This window comes from Triticum dicoccoides, chromosome 7A (assembly GCF_002162155.2).
Source record: "Triticum dicoccoides isolate Atlit2015 ecotype Zavitan chromosome 7A, WEW_v2.0, whole genome shotgun sequence".
Taxonomy (NCBI): Eukaryota; Viridiplantae; Streptophyta; class Magnoliopsida; order Poales; family Poaceae; genus Triticum; species Triticum dicoccoides.
In genome coordinates this window covers 742,512,030-742,521,005 of record NC_041392.1, presented here as the reverse complement: position 1 = coordinate 742,521,005, position 8,976 = coordinate 742,512,030, and the positions used below count along the sequence as shown (strand labels likewise).

Genomic DNA, 8,976 nt, shown 5'->3' with positions numbered 1-8,976 from the left:
CAGGCGCTGCCACGTGGCGCCGCTCCTCTTCCCCGCCGCCGGCCCGGGAGGCCGAGGAGGGGCCCCCGCGAGCCCGAGTGCCCCGCGCCCCGCGCGTTCCACCTCGCCGCCGTCTCTTCAGGCTCCGGTGGCCGGAGACACCACCCGCCACCGTGAGCGCCGCCGCGCCTCCACTCCACTCCGCCGAGTCGGCTGCCGTTCGCCTCGGCTTCCGCGCCCGCAAGCACCACCAACGCCGGCGCCTCCTCCGACCGGCCCCGGATCCGGCGACGTCCCCACCTCCAGCGAGCTCCTCCTCTCCTCTGGCGTGCTTCTCCGGCGAGCGCGAACTCCGGCGCCGAGCTGCTACAGTGCCGCCGTGAACAGTGCCCGAACCCTAGATCTGAGATCTAAAAAAACTGAGGGTTGACTTTTTCCTCTCCCCCTTAATTTTTAAGCAAACTTTGGCTGATGATATCTTTGCATCCGTACCTCAGTTTTGGGCATATGATATATCAAAATCTTCGCTTCGACATGTACATCATTTCTTTCCATTGCATAATTTGCATTTGGGGTCATCTTGATGCCCAAAATGCTGTTAGAAGGAGGCTTCGTGAGTTAAATTACAGATCCGTTAGTTCATCATGCACTTTTGTCATTTTTGCCATGTTTAATTCGTGCATGATATGCCTGTGCCCCTTTGGGATGAATTGTTAAGCATTTTTCCTTCTTTCCAGAGGTGCCACCCATGAATTTTTAGGATGTGTGTGTTGTCTTGTGCAAGCTTGCGAATAGAGGTACCTGAGATTGCTGATTTCAGAGACTTAGTGATTTTCACTAAGTCTGGGATATTTTAGTTCATGATGCTATATGTCCAGCTTGTTTCCTAGTGATCCGTGCCTCTTTTGAGGATGATCAGTAAGGGAGTTTTGATATTTATGTTATGCTCTACCCATCCATGTCTTTGTTTACATATGTGGAGTGCTCTAGGTTGACTCAATCGAGCTCAACTTTTGCTTCGTTGTTAATCTGGGCAGATCGTCAACTTGTTTGCGATTTTGCCGATGCTACCGTTAGTGTTCCATGCATGCTATGCCTTTGTTCTTGCCATGTGTAGCTAGCACATTGTGCCTTCTTGCTGGTCATATGCTTTCCTTGCCATTACTTGCACCGTAGTGAGTGCATCGAGCTCGTTTACATGCCTTCGTGAGTTAAATTTCTGCATGCCTCAGTTTTCATCAAGTCTGAAAACTGATTGTGTTCGAGCTATGTTCGTGAGCTCGGTAGAGTATTTTGTGAACCCTTTTGGCCCCAGGTCACTTTGGGTGTTTTGTTAAGCTTGTTGAGTAGCTCCATGACATGTTATTACTTGTCATGTTCAGGTTTTGTATCATGTTGTTTTGCTGCTCCGAAAAGGGCTTCGTGATCTGAAATTTCAGGCTAGTGTTAATTTCACTAAGTCTGAAATCTGTTTTGCATATTCATTTTTTTCCATGCTTGTTTGAACCTCTTAATGGATGAATTTGCCTATGTCTCAGTGCTAGTGTTTTGTTAACCATCTTGTGTACATCACTGCCATGTATTTTGTTTTCATGTTTGGTGGTTGTAGCATATTCATTTCGTTGCATTTAGATGCCTACTTGCTGTAAATCGCAGACCGGTGTCATATCTTAAAGCGCTTGCCATTTCCAAACCGTAGCTCCGATTCCAATGATCTTTATATCGTTTTCAAGAGATTTCATCCCCTCTATCCAGTGGCACACTTGGTTTTCCAAGTTGAGGCCAGGTTCATGCATTTCCTGTCATATCTTGCATTTTGCATCCCGCATCGCATCCCGCATAGCATATCATCATTTCATCATATTGCTTGGTCTTGCACGTGGTTGATTGTATCCTTGTTGCTTGTTTGTCTTGTTGGGTAGAGCCGGGAGACGAGTTCACTACCGAGGAGCCCGTTGAGTTTGCTTGTGAGGATCCAGCCAACTCTGACAACTGTGCAGGCAAGATGATCATACCCTCGAAATCACTACTATCTTTGCTATGCTAGTTTGCTCGCTCTTTTGCTTTGCCACTGCTACGATGCCTACCTTTTGCTTGTCAGCCTCCCAATCGCCATGTTGAACCTCTAACCCACCATTGTCCTAGCAAACCGTTGATTGGCTATGTTACCGCTTTGCTCAGCCCTTCTTATAGCGTTGTTAGTTGCAGGTGAAGATTGGAGCCGTTCCTTGTTGGAACTTTTATTTACTTGTTGGGATATCATTATATTGCTATGTTATCTTAATGCATCTATATACTTGGTAAAGGGTGGAAGGCTCGGCCTCTCGCCTAGTGTTTTGTTCCACTCTTGCCGCCCTAGTTTCCGTCATATCGGTGTTATGTTCCCGGATTGTTGCGTCCCTTACGCGGTTGGGTTATAATGGGAACCCCTTGATATTTCGCCTTGATTAAAGCTTGTCCAGCAATGCCCAACCTTGGTTTTACCATTTGCCACCTAGCCTTTTCTTTCCCTTGGGTTCTGCAGACTCAAAGGTCATCTTATTTTACCCCCCCCCCCGGGCCAGTGCTCCTCTGAGTGTTGGTCCACCTGTCAGCTACCGGTGGCTACCAGGGGCGACTCTGGGCTGGCCTACCCGTACCTAAGACAATCTGAGTGTGCCCTGAGAAAGAGATATGTGCAGCTCCTATCGGGATTTGTCGGCACATTCGGGCGGTGTTGCTGGTCTTGTTTTAACCTGTCGAAGTGTCTTGAGTTACCGAGATACCGAGTCTGATCGGAACGTCTTGGGAGGAGGTCTATTCCTTTGTTGACCGTGAGAGCTTGTCATGGGCTAAGTTGGGACTCCCCTGCAGGGATTGAATTTTCGAAAGCCGTGCCCGCGGTTATGGGCAGATGGGAATTTGTTAATATCCGGTTGTAGATTACTTGGCCTAAACATAACTAAAATGAATCAACCGTGTGTGTTACCGTGATGGCCCCTTCTCGGCGGAGTCCGGGAAGTGGACACGGTGTTGGAGCTATGCTTGCGCAGGATGTTCCTTTAGTTTCTCGCTCGTGCTTCGCCTTCTCTTCTCGCTCTCTTTTGCGTATAAGTTAGCCACCACATATGCTAGTCGCTTGCTGCAGCTCCACATATATTTGCCTTATCCATTCCCATGAGCTTAAATAGTTTTGATCGCGAGGGTGCGAGATTGCTGAGTCCCTGTGGCTCACAGATACTATAACTCCAGATGCAGGTCCAGGTGATTTCGCTCCAGGTGACGAGTACGAGCTCAAGTGGGAGTTCGACGAGGACTCTCAGCGTTATTATGTTTCCTTTCCCGATGATCAGTAGTGGTGCCTAGTTGGGGTTATCGATTCAGGGCCTTGTCGCATGTTGGGGGTCTTTTCTATTTTGGCACCGTAGTCGGGCCATGAGTGATTTGTATGATGGATGTTATTTATGCACTCTGATGTGACGTGGCGAGTGTAAGCCAACTATGTTACCTCCCCCTTTTATTATATATTGCATGGGATGTTGTAATGATTGCCTGACTTGTGACATTGCTTTCAATGCGGTTATGCCTCTAAGTCGTGCCTCGACACGTGGGAGCTATAGCCGCATCGAGGGCGTTACAATGGAGCCCCGAAGATGGAGATCAATGGAGCTATATGATATTGGCCATATCATGTCACAACTATATAATTGCATGTGATGTTTATTATGTTTATGCATCTTGTTTACTTAGGACGACGGTAGTAAATAAGATGATCCCTTACAAAAATTTCAAGAAGTGTTCTCCCCTAACTGTGCACCGTTGCTACAGTTCGTCACTTCTAAGCACCACGTGATGATCGGGTGTGATGGATTCTTACGTTCACATACAACGGGTGTAAGACAGTTTTACACAGCGAAAACACTTAGGGTTAACTTGACGAGCCTAGCATGTGCAGACATGGCCTCAGAACACGGAGACCGAAAGGTCGAACACGAGTCGTATGGAAGATACGATCAACATGAGAATGTTCACCGAGGATGACTAGTCCGTCTCACGTGATGATCGGACACGGGCTAGTCGACTCGGATCGTGTAACACTTAGATGACTAGAGGGATGTCTAATCTGGTGGGAGTTCATAATTTGATTAGAACTTAATTATCATGAACTTAGTCTAAAACCTTTGCAAATATGTCTTGTAGATCAAATGGCCAACGCTCATGTCAACATGAACTTCAACGCGTTCCTAGAGAAAACCAAGCTGAAAGATGATGGCAGCAACTATACGGACTGGGTCCGGAACCTGAGGATCATCCTCATAGCTGCCAGGAAACAATATGTCCTAGAAGGACCGCTAGGTGACGCTCCCGTCCCAGAGAACCAAGACATTATGAATGCTTGGCAGTCTCGTGCTGATGATTACTCCCTCGTTCAGTGCGGCATGCTTTACAGCTTAGAACCGGGGCTCCAAAAGCATTTTGAGCATCACGGAGCATATGAGATGTTCGAAGAGCTGAAACTAGTTTTCCAAGCTCATGCCCGGGTCGAGAGATATGATGTCTCCGACAAATTCTACAGTTGTAAGATGGAGGAAAACAGTTCTGTCAGTGAGCACATCCTGAAGATGTCTGGGTTGCACAACCGTATGACCCCAGCTGAACATTAACCTCCCAGATGAGGCGGTCATTGACAGAATCCTCCAGTCGCTCCCACCAAGCTACAAGAGCTTTGTGATGAACTACAACATGCAGGGGATGGAAAAGACCATTCCTGAAGTGTTCTCCATGCTGAAGTCAGCAGAGGCTGAAATCAAGAAAGAACATCAAGTGTTGATGATCAATAAGACCACTAAGTTCAAGAAGGGCAAGGGTAAGAAGAACTTCAAGAAGGACGGCAAGGAGGTTGCCGCGCCTGGTAAGCCAGTTACCGGGAAGAAGTCAAAGAATGGACCCAAGCCTGAGACTGAGTGCTTTTATTGCAAGGGGAAGGGTCACTGGAAGCGGAACTGCCCCAAATACTTAGCGGATAAGAAGGCCGGCAACACCAAAGGTATATTTGATATACATGTAATTGATGTATACCTTACCAGTACTCGTAGTAACTCCTGGGTATTTGATACCGGTGCTGTTGCTAATATTTGTAACTCACAGCAGGAGCTGCAGAATAAACGGAGACTGGCGAAGGACGAGGTGATGATGCGCGTCGGGAATGGTTCCAGAGTCGATGTGATCGCCGTCGGCACGCTGCCTCTACATTTACCTACGGGATTAGTTTTGAACCTTAATAATTGTTATTTAGTGCCAAGTTTGAGCATGAACATTGTATCTGGATCTCGTTTAATACGAGATGGCTACTCATTTAAGTCTGAGAATAATGGTTGTTCGATTTATATGAGAGATATGTTTTATGGTCATGCTCCGATGGTCAATGGTTTATTCTTAATGAATCTCGAGCGTAATATTAGACATGTTCATAGTGTAGATGCCAAAAGATGTAAAGTTGATAACGATAGTCCCACATACTTGTGGCACTGTCGCCTTGGTCACATTGGTGTCAAGCGCATGAAGAAGCTCCATGCCGATGGACTTTTAGAGTCTCTTGATTATGAATCATTTGACACGTGCGAACCATGCCTCATGGGCAAAATGACCAAGACTCCGTTCTCCAGAACAATGGAGCGAGCAACCAACTTGTTGGAAATCATACATACCGATGTGTGCGGTTCAATGAGCGTTGAGGCTCGCGGAGGATATCGTTATGTTCTCACTCTCACTGATGACTTAAGTAGATATGGGTATGTCTACTTAATGAAACACAAGTCTGAGACCTTTGAAAAGTTCAAGGAATTTCAGAATGAGGTGGAGAATCAACGTGACCGAAAGATAAAGTTCCTACGATCAGATCGTGGAGGAGAATATTTAAGTCATGAATTTGGCACACACTTAAGGAAATGTGGAATCGTTTCACAACTCACGCCGCCTGGAACACCTCAGCGAAACGGTGTGTCCGAATGTCGTAATCGCACTCTATTGGATATGGTGCGGTCTATGATGTCTCTTATCGATTTACCGCTATCATTTTGGGGATACGCTCTAGAGATAGCTACATTCACTTTAAATAGGGCACCGTCTAAATCCGTTGAGACGACACCGTATGAATTATGGTTTGGGAAGAAACCTAAGCTGTCGTTTCTAAAAGTTTGGGGATGCGATGCTTATGTCAAGAAACTTCAACCTGAAAAGCTCGAACCCAAGTCGGAAAAATGCGTCTTCATAGGATACCCTAAGGAAACTGTCGGGTATACCTTCTACTTAAGATCCGAGGGCAAAATCTTTGTTGCCAAGAACGGATGCTTTCTGGAAAAAGAGTTTCTCTCGAAAGAAGTAAGTGGGAGGAAAGTAGAACTCGATGAAGTACTACCTCTCGAACGGGAAAGTGGTGCAGCTTAGGAAAATGTTCCTGTGATGCCCACACCAATCGAAGAGGAAAACAATGATGATGATCAAGGTACTTCGGATCAAGTTGCTACTGAACTTCGTAGGTCCACAAGGACACATTCCGCACCAGAGTGGTACGGCAACCCTATCCTGGAAATCATGTTGTTAGACAACGGTGAACCTTCGAACTATGAAGAAGCGATGGCGGGCCCAGATTCCAACAAATGGCTTGAAGCCATGAGATCCGAGATAGAATCCATGTATGAAAACAAAGTATGGACTTTGACAGACTTGCCCAATGATCGGCGAGCGATAGAAAACAAATGGATCTTTAAGAAGAAGACGGACGCGGATGGAAATGTTACCATCTATAAAGCTCGACTTGTCGCTAAGGGTTATCGACAAGTTCAAGGGATTGACTACGACGAGACATTCTCTCCCGTAGCGAAGCTGAAGTCCGTCCGAATCATGTTAGCAATTGCCGCATACTATGATTATGAGATATGGCAGATGGACGTCAAAACAGCATTCCTTAACGGGCATCTTAAGGAAGAACTGTATATGATGCAGCCGGAAGGTTTTGTCGATCCTAAGAACGCTAACAAAGTATGCAAGCTCCAGCGATCCATTTATGGGCTGGTGCAAGCATCTCGGAGTTGGAATATTCGCTTTGATGAGATGATCAAAGCGTTTGGGTTTATGCAGACTTATGGAGAAGCCTGCGTTTACAAGAAAGTGAGTGGGATCTCTGTAGCATTTCTCATATTATATGTAGATGACATACTCTTGATGGGAAATAATATAGAATTTCTGGACAGCATTAAGGCCTACTTGAATAAGTGTTTTTCAATGAAGGACCTTGGAGAAGCTGCTTATATATTAGGCATCAAGATCTATAGAGATAGATCGAGACGCCTCATAGGTCTTTCACAAAGCACATACCTTGATAAGATTTTGAAAAGGTTCAAAATGGATGAGTCCAAGAAAGGGTTCTTGCCTATGTTACAAGGTGTGAGATTGAGCTCGGCTCAGTCACCGACCACGGCAAAAGATAAAGAAGAGATGAGTGTCATCCCCTATGCTTCAGCCATAGGATCTATTATGTATGCCATGCTGTGTACCAGACCTGATGTATACCTTGCCATAAGTTTGGTAGCAAGATACCAGAGTAATCCCGGCAAGGAACACTGGACAGCGGTCAAGAATATCCTGAAGTACCTGAAAAGGACAAAGGACATGTTTCTCGTTTATGGAGGAGACGAAGAGCTCGTCGTAAAGGGTTACGTCGACGCTAGCTTCGACTCAGATCCGGATGACTCTAAGTCACAAACCGGATACGTGTATATGTTGAATGGTGGAGCAGTAAGCTGGTGCGGCTGCAAGCAGAGCGTCGTGGCAGGATCTACGTGTGAAGCGGAGTACATGGTAGCCTCGGAGGCAGCGCATGAAGCGATTTGGGTGAAGGAGTTCATCACCAACCTAGGAGTCATACCCAATGCGTCGGGGCCAATCAAACTCTTCTGTGACAACACTGGAGCTATTGCCCTTGCCAAGGAGCCCAGGTTTCACAAAAAGACCAGGCACATCAAGCGTCGTTTCAACTCCATCCGTGAAAATGTTCAAGATGGAGACATAGAAATTTGCAAAGTACATACGGATCTGAATGTCGCAGATCCGTTGACTAAACCTCTCTCGCGAGAAAAACATGATCAACACCAGAACTCTATGGGTGTTCGATTCATCACAATGTAACTAGATTGGTGACTCTAGTGCAAGTGGGAGACTGTTGGAAATATGCCCTAGAGGCAATAATAAAAGTATTATTATATTTCATTGTTCATGATAATTGTCTTTTATTCATGCTATAACTGTATTATCCGAAAATCGTAATACACGTGTGAATACATAGACCACAATATGTCCCTAGTGAGCCTCTAGTTGACTAGCTCGTTGTGATCAACAGATAGTCATGGTTTCCTGGCTATGGACATTAGATGTCGTTGATAACGGGATCACATCATTAGGAGAATGATGTGATGGACAAGACCCAATCCTAAGCATAGCACAAAGATCGTGTAGTTCATTTGCTAGAGCTTTGCCAATGTCAAGTATCTCTTCCTTCGACCATGAGAGCGTGTAACTCCTGGATACCGTAGGAGTGCTTTGGGTGTATCAAACATCACAACGTAACTGGGTGACTATAAAGGTGCACTACAGGTATCTCCAAAAGTATCTATTGTTTTATGCGGATCGAGACTGGGATTTGTCACTCCGTATGACGGAGAGGTATCTCTGGGCCCACTCGGTAATGCATCATCATAATGAGCTCAAGGTGACCAAGGTGTTGGCCACGGGATCATGCATTACGGTACGAGTAAAGTGACTTGCCGGTAACGAGACTGAACAAGGTATTGGGATACCGACGATCGAGTCTCGGGCAAGTAACGTACCGATTGACAAAGGGAATTGTATACAGGGTTTGATCGAATCCTCGACATCGTGGTTCAACCGATGTAATCATCGAGGAGCATGTGGGAGCCAACATGGGTATCCAGACCCCGCTGTTGGTTATTGCCCGAGAGT

The 8,976-nt window shown here is 46.1% G+C and overlaps 1 protein-coding gene across 1 annotated transcript in view; it reads left to right on the top strand.

Annotated features, from left to right (window-relative positions):
* The window catches only part of LOC119331997 (putative disease resistance protein At1g50180), a 26,418-nt gene that overhangs the window by 14,208 nt on the left and 3,234 nt on the right, over window positions 1-8,976 (top strand). The gene's annotated exons all lie outside the window — the stretch shown is intronic.